Raw genomic sequence first — 12,421 nt, 5'->3', positions numbered from 1 at the left:
ACTGGTGTTTTGCGGATACTATTTCAAGAAGTTGCCAGATGAGGACTTGTGAGGCATCTGTTTCTCAAACTAGACACTAATGTACTTGTCCTTTTGCTCAGTTGTGCACCAGGGCCTCCCACTCTTTCTATTCTGGTTAGAGCCAGTTTGCGCTGTTCTGTGAAGGGAGTAGTACATAGCGTTGCACGAGATCTTCAGTTTCTTGGCAATTTCTCACATGGAATAGCCTTCATTTCTCAGAACAAGAATAGACAAATGAGTTTCAGAAGAAAGGTCTTTGATGGTGGCCATTTTGAGCCTGTAATCGAACCCACTAACGCTGATGCTCCAGATACTCAACTAGTCTAAAGAATGCCAGTTTTATTGCTTCATTTAATCAGGACAACAGTTTCAGTTGTGCTAACATAATTGCATGTAAATGTGGCTAATTCGGCCAATATCCCTAGTTTATTAATGGCGCTGGCTGCGTGGGTGGCCGGTACATTTCTCAAATGTCCAATAAATTCAAATCTTCCCAGTCACTTGTCTGTCTCCAATATACTTTACATTATTATATTTAATCAGGTAGGCCAGTTGAGAACACATTCTCATTTACAACGGAGACATGGCCAAGACAAAGCAAAGCAGTGCGACAAAAACAGAGTTACACATTGGATAAACAAAAGTGCAGTCAATAACAATAGAAACATCTATATACAGTGTGTGCAAATAGAGTAAGGAGGTAAGGCAATAAATAGAACATAGTAGGGAAGGAATTACAATTTAGAAAATTAACACTGAAGTGATATTCTTCTCCAGGGGCCTCATTTATAACTTTGCATACGCACAAAATATACCCCAAAACATGACTGCACCAGTTGTCACGCTAAAGTTGGCATTTATAAAAACTTGATGTGAGAATGTGCTTAACCTCCTGCAAACTTGCGTGCACATTTTCTAGTGGTTGAAGTCTTGCATTGCAAGAAGGAAAAAGTAGCCTTTTGCAAATGGGGAACATATGATGACACTCTTATTCATAACAAAACAGGTATGCCTAGCAAAATATAACAAGATGCAATCATTTGTCATTAATAAGGTGCGAAATTTGATTTATATTTGCATTCTAAAATAGTCATAGGCCTATGTTTCCTATTTCCATAATCATTGCAGAATAAATCACTCCTTATCTGACTGATGGTTTCATAGGCTACTTGCAAAAAAAGCCTATAGGCCTAAAACAAGTTATAGGCTACCATTCATCCCATCTCTCATTTAATTGTACCCACTTCATAGTAGTAAATAGGCTGCTTGAATTAGCTTATCTATTTTTGTTCTTTGCAATCTGATCCGAAGAGCAGCTTAACAGTAGAACAGATGGTTTCTCCTTTCCATTGAAGTATGTAGGCTACGTCTGAAGTGTGAAATTTATTGCGTAGACAATATTTAATTATTATTATTAATTAATATTTCATTTCGAAACATAACACATACAGTATATCATAACCATTGCAGAATAAATTCCTTACCTTTTCTGGCTATGATGTTTATATTCCAGAAGTAGCCAAACAACAAATTACCGTGCGCATCTCTCATTTACATGGGCCTGTTAGATAGGCTATTAGGCTATGCAGACGACAGGGGGCATGGTTTATAACATAAAATAGATATTTACAGGTGAACAGAAAGTTGATCTTGTGCATTGAAGTGTGAATGCAAAACATTATTCCATTCAATTAATCTGTTTATAGGTCCACAACAATCTAGTCTTTCCTAAACGGTCAGATACAGCAAATGTCACTGCAAAAGAAAACATTCTCCCAACACGGCCAAAGCCATTATGAAGTTCGACATGGCTATTTCCTTTACATACCGCCTTGGTCTAATTCCAACACTTCCAAAGTATACAGCAAATAATTGTCACCATAAAAGGTGAAAGATGGGCATTTCAGGTGGAGTTATAATGCTCGTTCACACGCAAACCATTTTAGGTTTCTAAAGGGAAACATACTGTAATGAAACTGCAGGGACCAGGTCTCGAACCCTCAACCTTCAAGCCCGAGGTCCTGCGCGCTATCGACTGTGCCGCAAATGCATGCTGGAGCAGCAGAGTCGATTTCCACGCTTATAGGGTCGTTACACTACGCCTTCCTTTCAAAGATCACGTCCTCGCGCTAGCTTGCGACTCTACGTCTTACAGGAATGCGCTCACCGGCCAAGCACACGCACTGTCGTGGATGCAACGTCCGATCACTTCTGACACCAATGTAATGAAACAGCAGGGAGCAGGTCTCGAACCCTCGACCTCGAGGTCCGGCACGCTATCGACTGCATGCTTTTGCGGCACAGTCGATTTCCACGTTTATAAACCCACGGTCGTTACATATGTATGGCGTATGCCAAGTTTATAAATCAATATTTTCATAAATGCCACACAAATATTGAGTGTTACATTTATTCAACGGATATAAATGAGGCCCCAGAACCGCTTTACCAATAGGCACCACATTTAGTTTGTCGTGTCTTCAAACACAATATTTTCAAAGACTCTAGCTCAAACAATATAGCTGCTATAAGCCAATGAGCTTGCATGAATGTTTTATGCTGTTCAACAGCGCCCACATACTGTATCAACCTTGATTTAAGTGTGGATATCGATTCTGCCACTCAAGCATGCTTTTGTGGCACCGTCGATGGCACGCTGGGCTCCAGGAAAGAAGGTTGAGGGTTTGCGCCGCACTCCCTTCCTGTTTCATTAAAATACTTTACAGGTTAACTAGACTTACATCCCTGAGCATGTGTGCCAAATTCCATGACTCTGGGTCAAACAGCTCAAGAGACATAGATATGTCCCCATTATAGTGACACCAAGTGGTCGTTCTGACTGTGCTTGCATATTTTGACCCTTCACAGTGTTGATCAAGTTTTATTTTACAAATAACTCTCTGATTTACACATTTATGCCCTAAGATAACACCCATAGCATCCATGTTGTTTGTGATACTAGCCTGGAGTCATATCAAGTTTCATGACTCTCCCAAGAAAGGAATAGAAAATATGCCTTGAGAATCTCAAAAGTTGATAAATATTGATTGGACAACAATGATTTCAAAATTGATTATTTGTATTGTTTTAAAGATAAGTTATATGTCTGAGGGGCTACTAGAGTAGAATTAAGAGTAGCTGGCTTAAGGGCTCTGGTATCTTTTAACAGGTGGGTTGACAGGCCTGGTCGTTAAAGTGCCATGTGTCGAGGCTTATATCGTATTTTAGATCCCTGAGCCGAAATGTCCGGTGACAGCAGTTCTTTCCCAGCGTTGATGTAATGATTTGAAACTGCTGTTCTAAAAGCTCACATTAGATCCATTCATAATCACTCAAGGAGAGCTGCCATTGTAAATGTATCATTAGCTATGGAAAGTACTTTGTGCATTTGAAAATGGCCAAATACTGTACTTGTCATAACAATCACATCAGATCATGAAACGTTTTTGGGGCCCATCCACAAAGTAGCAGATGCTCTTATTCAGAGCGACTAGGGTTAAGTAATTGCTCAAGGGCCCATCAATAGATTTTTCACCTTGTAGGCATGTGGATTTGAATCAGTGACATTTCGGTTACTGGCCTGACGCTCTAACCACGAGGCTACCTGCCACCAGATCTTATTTTAGAGCTGATGAAATGAACAGTTAGTGAAAAAATATAAATTGGTCTGCCTGTGTAAATGCAGCCTATTTGTCGTATTTCAAATGTGTATTTTGCAAATCCCAACTCCCCCTGAGAGTTTGGTCACAGGCAGGGTCAGAACAGCGACTGGAGCAATTAGGGTTAGGTGCCCATTGACACCTTGTTGGCACCTGGATTCGACAAAGTCTGTATATTATTCTGCTCTTGATTCCAAGCAATTCTATTCAAATACATTTATGAAATGTAATCTATTTATTTAACCAGTCAGGTCAGTTTTAAGAACAAATTCTTATTTACAATGATGGCCTACCCGGATGACACTGGGCCAAATGTGCACTGCCCAATGCGACTCCCAATCATGGCCAGATGTGATACAGCCTGGAATTGAACCAGGGACTGTAGTGACACCTCTTGCACTGAGCTGCAGTTTCTTTGACCACTACGCCACATGGGAACAAGAAACAAAATCTGATTAGGTGTTGTGCCAAGGTATTCAAACAATTAAGTCAAATACACAGTTCAATACATCATCCAAGTTACACTGCATGTCGATGAACAAAGGCACCCACAGCATACTGTCACCTGACACCTCTTTAGACAACTGCATGCTTTTCTAAATTAGGCATTCCTTTGCAGATTGCATAGCAGTCAGACCTTTTCTAAATAGCAGACAGGTGAACAGTGTCTCAAATGTCTGTTTCTTTTCCTGCTGCCTTTCTCAGTGTCTAGACCACTTTTATCTGCCAAACTCATTACAGCAGCTGTTACCTGTGTGTGACCTGTGTGTGGGGGAGGGCAGAGGAGGAGGAAGAGTCTGGGAGAAAGGAAAGAAAGCATGTGTGTATGTTCCATGCCAATCAGAAGAATTTAGGGGTTTTATCGCTGAAGACTCAAAAGCTTGTTTCTCCGCCTGTTGGATAAGGGAAGCCATTGGGTGTTAACACTTGGTGGATACTAGAGATCCTGACTGCCTATGTGTTTAGCTAGACACCTCACCATTGTTACAGCCACTTCCCTTTGTTCTCACAGCCCATACACTAATTGATGCATATTCTGTCACCAAATCAACGGAAAGGCCAAGTGTTTACTATATAAATATGCTTTTATTTGTCAAAAAAATAAGAAAAAAAGTGTTGAAAGGTCAAATTATAAATACAACATCTCTAATGTCTGGTGTATCTAACAATTTATGCCTCTTTCAGTCCAGTACGGATTTGCAACTCCACCTGAGGAGTCAGTGTAGTGTATTAGCAATGGTTATATACATCAAAATCCTTGAGAAAATTGTAAGATGTACTGACTAACATAATTCCACATCTTTATGAGACAACTCACCTTCAAAATGTGTACCTTAATCTCAGCTGCCTGACCAGCAGACTGTTCTTACTGAGACATGACAAAGAACAGAACATTATTTAATGTAACATGTTTGAGAAGGCTAAGAACCATCATACAACCTACCCTGATTGCTTGACTGGACTTTTTCCTTCAAAAACATTTTGTCATGTATAAAAATGTCCTCACTTTTCTTGCGGCACATACATGTCCTCCTCACCAGCATTAATGTGTCGATCCCTTACTGCCAGCTATTAAAACAGAAGAGACCATAATTAGCAAATTAACAGGATTCAAATATTCACGTTAGCTACCTTTGTTAGCTTTGCTAACTTTGCCAGCTAACATTAGCTTGTTTTAGTCAAAAGAGCAATGTGAAAATTGCACAGCTGTCAGTTTTCTGGTCCTTAAATTGTTATTGTAATATTCATATGTGTAAACATACTGAATTGTAATTGGATGCATTTTACCGCCATCTCATACTGTGCTATGATTGATTTAGACCACTCAAATGGTTAGGTCATGGTCAGGGTGATCCTGGTTGGCTATACGTGAACATGCCAGTTATAGCTAGCTAATAAAGAGCTATGTTAAGAAATATCCTGTAGAACTGCAATTTATTATTTTGTACAAAGTGTGCAAAACAAGACATGGTGTCTGAGTAAAAGGTCTTAAAATATGGATTCCTTCACCTCGAATCTCGAGTCTACAAACTTACCCGATGCATGGCGTAAGTACAAACAGCATGTGGAGCTAATGTTCACGGGTCCTCTGAAGGACAGAGGAGAAGAGCAAAAATGCAGCTACCTGCTCCTCTGGATCGGTGAAAAAGGGTGAGATATTTACAACACATGGACACTTACCGAGGATGAATCAAAGGTACTGAAAACATACTACGATTGTTTTGAAGCATATGTTACGCCGAAGACAAATACGATTTTCGCTAGGTACAAATTTCATGAGAAAGTACAGGGAGCTAGTGAGTCTTTTGAACAGTTTGTGACAGAGCTGCGTCTGCTTGTGAAAGACTGATTATGCAAACAAGGATGAGATGGTCAGGGACCGTATTGTATTTGGAATACACTCACCGCGAGTAATGAGAGAAACTTTTGAATGTTGGGTCTGAGGTAACGCTGGACAAAGCTTTCGACATAACCAGATCTCACGAGCTAGCACAGGCTCATATGAAAACCATTTCGCGCGGCAGTAATATGAGCGCATCAGGTGAACAAGCAGTGCACGCAGTCAGGCAGACATCAACAAATAGTGTACTAAATGTGGAAAATGGAACCGCTTTGCAAAAGTGTACAGAGCTTACCGTGGAAAAACAGTAGACACAGTGAGTGAAGATGAAATGTCAAAGAGTCAAACGCTGATGAACTGTTTATTGATTCAGTGACACAGAAAAGTCAAATACCAGAGACAGAGCAAGCCTTTGCTGACATTGAGATGGGAACACAAGGCACAGAGCTAAAGTTCAAACTAGACACTGGTGCACAAGTAAACATTATTCCTCTGAATAAGTACCACAGCTTGACATCTGAGTGCGTGCTACAGCCCACCACACGCAGACTGACTAGTTATGGTGGTGAACAGCTACCAGTAAAAGGCACGTACACTTTCAAATGCAAATACAAAGAAAGTGACATGTTGGACTTTTATGTTGTCGACACTAGAGCACCTGCAGTGCTAGGTCTTAAAGAATGTTTAGACATGGACCTCATCAAACTAGCCAAACTCAGCCATAAAAGAAATGGAGCCACCAAAGAACTGTGCAGAGCTGGAAACAGTGCTTGAAATGGTCAACTACTTAGCCAAGTTCACACCCAGCCTCTCCAATGCTAATGCACGCCTGCGTCAACTGCTAAAGCAGTCCAGTGAGTTTCTCTGGGACAAGCAACACAACATTGCTTTCCAGAATGTGAAAGAATTGATCACGAGAGAACCAGGACCAATCCTTGCCTACTACTACCCCGACAAAGAGCTCAGACTCCAAGTGGACGCGTTGAAGTATGGACTAGGTGCAGTGCTACTGCAGGAAGGAAAGCCCATCGCCTACGCTTCCAAATCTCTCACAGACTGAAATCAACTACGCTCAAATCGAAAAGGAGCTCTATGCCATTCTGTTTTGATGTAAACGTTTCCATCAGTACATATATGGACGACAAGTCATTGTGGAATCCAACCACAAGCCCCTTGAGTCAACTACAAAAATACGACTTCGCAATCACTCACCGTCCAGGCAAAGACATCCCTGTCGCAGACACACTCTCCAGGAAGTTTCTTACCTATAAAGGACAGCAGCCTAAGGGAAGGCATGGACATGCAAGTGCACACTGTGTACAGCAACTTACCAGTTAGTGACACAAAACTGAAGCCGATCCAAGCAGAAACAGAAAACGACTCACAACTCGCACAGCTGAGAAAAGTCATACAGGATGGATGGCCTGAGGAGAGGAGTAAATGCCCTCAGAATTCTGGAACCATCGTGATGAACTATGACAGATCAACAAAATAATTTTCAAAGGAGAGAAAATCATTGTTCCTTCCAGTCTCAGAGAAGAGATTTTGACAAAGTTCCATGCTGGACACATATGGGCTTGGAAAAGTGCAAACAGAGCGCACTGGACATTTTGTTTTGGCCCGGAATGTGCAAACAAATAGAGGACATTGTTGGTAAATGCGCCATATGTCTTGAACGACGCCCCTAAAACATCAAAGAGCCAATGTTACCTCACTGTATCCCAGACCGACCCTGGCAGGTCTGTTCACCTGGAACAACGAAGACTACATCGTAACAGTGGACTACTACAGCAGATACTTCGAACTCGACAAGCTTCACAGCACCACATCTGCAGCTGTGATACACAAGATGAAAGCAGCCTTTGCTAGGCAAGGCATTGTAGAGACTTTAATATCTGACAATGGGCCCTGTTACAAATCAAATGAGTTTGAATCTTTCACAAAAGCATGGGAGTCTACACATGTCACCACAAGCCCACATTACCCTCAAAGTAATGGCCTTGCTGAAAAATCTGTGCAGATTGCTAAATCACTCATGGACAAAGCAAAAGCAGACAAGAGAGACTCCTACCTCAGTCTCCTTCTATACCGCAACACTCCAGTTGACAACTTCAAATCACCAGCCCAGGTGTTGATGAGCCGCAGACTTCGCTCAATCCTTCCCAGCACCAACCAGCAGCTGCAACCTGAGGTCGTCAGCTACAAGGAAATGCATGAAAAACGTGCAGAGACAACAACAACAAAAGCGATACTACGACAGGTCAGCTAGACCACTGCCACCACTGATCGACGGAAAGTCAGTTAGAATCCAGGAGCATGGCCTCTGGAAGCCAGCAGTCGTCATCCAGCCACTTGACACTGAACGTTCATATCACGTCCGCACCGCAGAAGGAGCGGTGTACCGCCGCAATCATCGTCACCTACTGAACACACTGATGAGATGAACTGTTCCCCTGAAAGCGAACGTGATGGACTAAACACACACACACACAGCACAACATACAACAGACTTACCTGCAACACCACAAGAACTGTTGACTGACACAGAAGCATGCTCAGCATCATATCGCACAAGGTCAGGAAGCCCAGAGCTGTCCTAGACCTGTGGAATGTCAGAGGCTGTAGGCAGATCGCTGCCCTAAAAGAGTTCCAGACTGTAAACTTGATGAAAGTTCACTTGAAATGCTTTGGTATTGTATTTGTTTGAAATGTTAAGGTGTTATTTCTACAGTGAAATCTGAGTTGCTGAGAATCCCTTGTTTGAAAAGTAACAGCATGTTGGATCATTGTTTCAGAGTCTATGTTGATTCAGTTGGTGTAGTATGCAATATAAATGGTTACTTACCTTGAGTTCAAACTACAGAGCATGTATTCAAAAGAAACCCTTAGAATATGTAAACATTTTTATATTGTTTTAAAAGGGGGATGTAATATTCATGTGTAAACATACTGAATTGTAATTGGATGCAATTTACCGCCATATTATACAGTGCTATGATTGGTTAAGACCACCTAAATGGTTAGGTCATGGGCAGTTTGATCCTGGTTGGCGATACGTGAACATGCCAGTTATAGCTAGCTAATAAAGAGCTACGTTAAGAAATATTCTGTAGCACTGCATTTTATTATTTTGTACAAAGTGTGCAAAACAAGACAGTTATATGTTTTTATTTATCACTATGTTCTTTACAGGGCCGACATACAAGTTCCTTACTTTTTTCCCTTCTACTTGCCTCTTTCTATTGTTGTGGTAATGCTGCAACTAGTTGGTTGTAATTTTGGGTAGAGCAGACATTTCCATATGTCTGTGTTAGCTGCATGTTTGACATAACTCCACCAGTCCGATATATGATATCATTCACAACCAAACACAATTCAATATCACTTTTTCAATACCGTAAATGCCATATTGACCTGTGGACAAATTATATGTGGGATTCACGTCTCTAACTAAACCAAAAATGCTTCATCAGACCAGAGGACATTACTACAAAAAGTACGATCTTTGTCCCCATGTGCAGTTGCAAACCGTAGTCTGTCTTTTTTATGGCGGTTTTGGAGCAGTGGCTTCTTCCTTGATGAGCGGCCTTTCAGGTTATGTCAATAAATTACTTGTTTTTTTTTTACTGTGGATATAGATACCTTTGTACCTGTATCCTCCAGCATCTTCACAAGGTCCTTTGCTGTTGTTCTGGGATTGATTTGCACTTTTCGCACCAAAGCACGTTCATCTCTAGGAGACAGAATGCGTCTCCTTCCTGAGCGGTATGACAGCTGCGTGTTCCCATGGTGTTTATACTTGCATACTATTGTTTGTACAGATGAACGTGGTACCTTCAGGCTTTTGGAAATTGCTCCCAAGGATGAACCAGAATTGTGGAGGGCTACCATTTTTTTCTGAGGTTTTGGCTGATTTCTTTTGATTTTCCCATGATGTCAAGCAAAGAGGCACTGAGTTTGAAGGTAGGCCTTGAAATACATCCACAGGTACACCTCCAATTGACTCAAATGATGTCAATTAGCCTATCAGAAGCTTCTAAAGCCATGACATCATTTTCTGGAATTTTCCAAGCTGTTTAAAGGCACAGTCAACTTAATGTATGTAAACTTCTGACCCACTGGAATTGTGACACAGTGAAATACAATTGAAATATTCTGTCTGCAAACAATTGCTGGAAAAATTAATTGTGCCAAGAGGTCATACCATCCACCGCCTTTGAGGATATTACTCACAATTTTTTTATTTAACTAGGCAAGTTTAAACGAGCGATCCATCCCTGGACAATGAAGTAGACAAACTCAGGGCAAGAAGGTTAGATTTGGGTGTTTCTGGAATGAATTTACACAAGCCATTATAAGATAAATGTGCGCAATCATGTGCTTGACCAACAAGGACGTCACAAGAGAACAACAGTAGTGTTAGCTCTTCAACTGGTTGAATGTGTGGTAGGCCCGTTTGTCGGTCAGTGGCGAACCACTGTCTGTACACTTGATGAGTGAAAACTTCTACTTTTATCAGTGCTTATAGCCTCTTCCAGCATGTCTACCTTATCATGTTGTTCTGTCAGCTGTACAATGGTGAGATCCTTGTTAGAATACATTAATGTGAAGACACTGTACAGATCATTCCTATCTTCACTTGCTATGACAAACAGCTGTTTAGGGGGCAGGCAAATAATTTCTGGGCTCACTGCAAATATAACTTTGGTCAGATCCTTATTGACATTCTGATCATTGGCATGTAAGTACTTGGTACCATCAGAGCCTACTGGGCACAAACGTCAATTCAAAGAGTAGGCCTATTCCACGTTGGTTCAACTTAATTTGGAAACAACGTTGATTCAGCCAGTGTGTGCCCATTTGAGACCTACATACAGTGGGGAGAGCAAGTATTTGATACACTGACGATGTTGTTTTCCTACTTACAAAGCATGGCATGCCGATGACGCGGGCGGTCTTCACTTGATTGACTGTAACTTGGCCAAATAAGCACCAATCAGGGTAAAACAAAGCTAGCTAGATATCCAATGAGCTGTGCTTTACGGAAGCCACATCTGTTGCAAAATGTAGCTGCTAACCCTGTGCGACAGCAAGCCTTTTCCTTTTGGACAACGTTCATAAGAATATAGAGAGTTAAGTTTTGAAAACTGGGTGTTTTGCAAATGTTGAACTTATAATATGGCTACTAATACTGGAAAAGCTAAATCAAATTCCAGGTATACGATATTCTTGCAGAAAAATGTCATGTGAATGTTATTGTCTCCTTCACGATTTGCCCAAATTAACCTGGGAACTTCACACTAAAAGTCATGTAGTTTGCTTATACTTCAAGTTATCCGTCTGAAACATTACACATTCACTGCTGCCAACGTATGGACACCATTGGAATTACAACCAGAGTGATGGCTAGATGTGGGACCTTTCTGTTGCATTTCAAAGATGGTGGTATAATTTTTTCTTTTTTTTCTTTGTATTTTCTTCTACCAGATCTATTGTGTTATATTCTCCTACATTCAATTCACATTTCCACAAACTGCAAAGTGTTTCCTTTCAAATTGTACAACGAATATGCATATCCTAGCTTCAGGTTCTGAGCTGCAGGCAGTTAGATTTGGGTATGTCGTTTTAGGCAAAAATTGAAAAAAAAGGGGACTTATCCCTAAGAAGTTTAAAAATGTCATAAAAAAAAAAGAAAAACACAAAAAACACATAAAATAACATAAAATAGATCATAACTACAGTGTGGACATTGTTAACTTATAATGGTTAGGGCTTCCGCTAGCGGCACAGCCCCCCACCACCCCCAACATTCCGCTGAAAAGTCAGCGCAGCAAATCCAAAAATATTTTTCAGAAATATTTAACTTTCACACATTAACAAGTCCAAAAAAGCAAAATAAAGATAACCATCTTGTTAATCTACCCATCGTGTCAGATTTTTAAAATGTTTTACAGCAAAAACACAACATACTGTATATTTATGTTAGATCACCACCAAATCCAAAAAAACACACAGCCATTTTTCCCAGCCAAAGACAGTCACAAATGCAGAATTAGAGATAAAATTAATCACTAACCTTTGATAATCTTCATCAGATGATACTCATATGACATCATGTTACACAACATTTGTTTTGTTCGATAATATTCATATTTACATCCAAATCTCAGTTTACATTGGCGCCATGTTTAGAAATGCCTCCAAAATATCCGGAGTAATTACAGAGAGTCAGATAACAGAAATACTCATCATAAACTTTGACGAAAGATACATGTTTTACATATAATTAAAGATACTGGTTCTTAATGCAACCGCTGTGTCAGATTTTTTAAAAACTTTACAAAAAAAGCATACCATGCAATAATCTGAGACCGCGCTCAGGTACACAATATTTCTCCGC

The 12,421-nt window shown here is 40.6% G+C and overlaps 1 long non-coding RNA gene across 1 annotated transcript; it reads right to left on the bottom strand.

Annotated features, from left to right (window-relative positions):
• Positions 1-4,820: 4,820 nt before the first annotated feature.
• Positions 4,821-5,758, bottom strand: LOC115114798 (uncharacterized). Its single transcript, XR_003861279.2, has 3 exons — positions 5,188-5,758; positions 4,999-5,049; positions 4,821-4,889 (listed from the first exon to the last, which is right to left on the bottom strand). It is a non-coding gene; the product is annotated as an uncharacterized LOC115114798 (long non-coding RNA).
• Positions 5,759-12,421: the final 6,663 nt, after the last annotated feature.

This window comes from Oncorhynchus nerka, linkage group LG9b, assembly GCF_034236695.1.
Source record: "Oncorhynchus nerka isolate Pitt River linkage group LG9b, Oner_Uvic_2.0, whole genome shotgun sequence".
Taxonomy (NCBI): domain Eukaryota; kingdom Metazoa; phylum Chordata; class Actinopteri; order Salmoniformes; family Salmonidae; genus Oncorhynchus; species Oncorhynchus nerka.
This window is presented reverse-complemented; position numbering and strand designations above follow the sequence as displayed.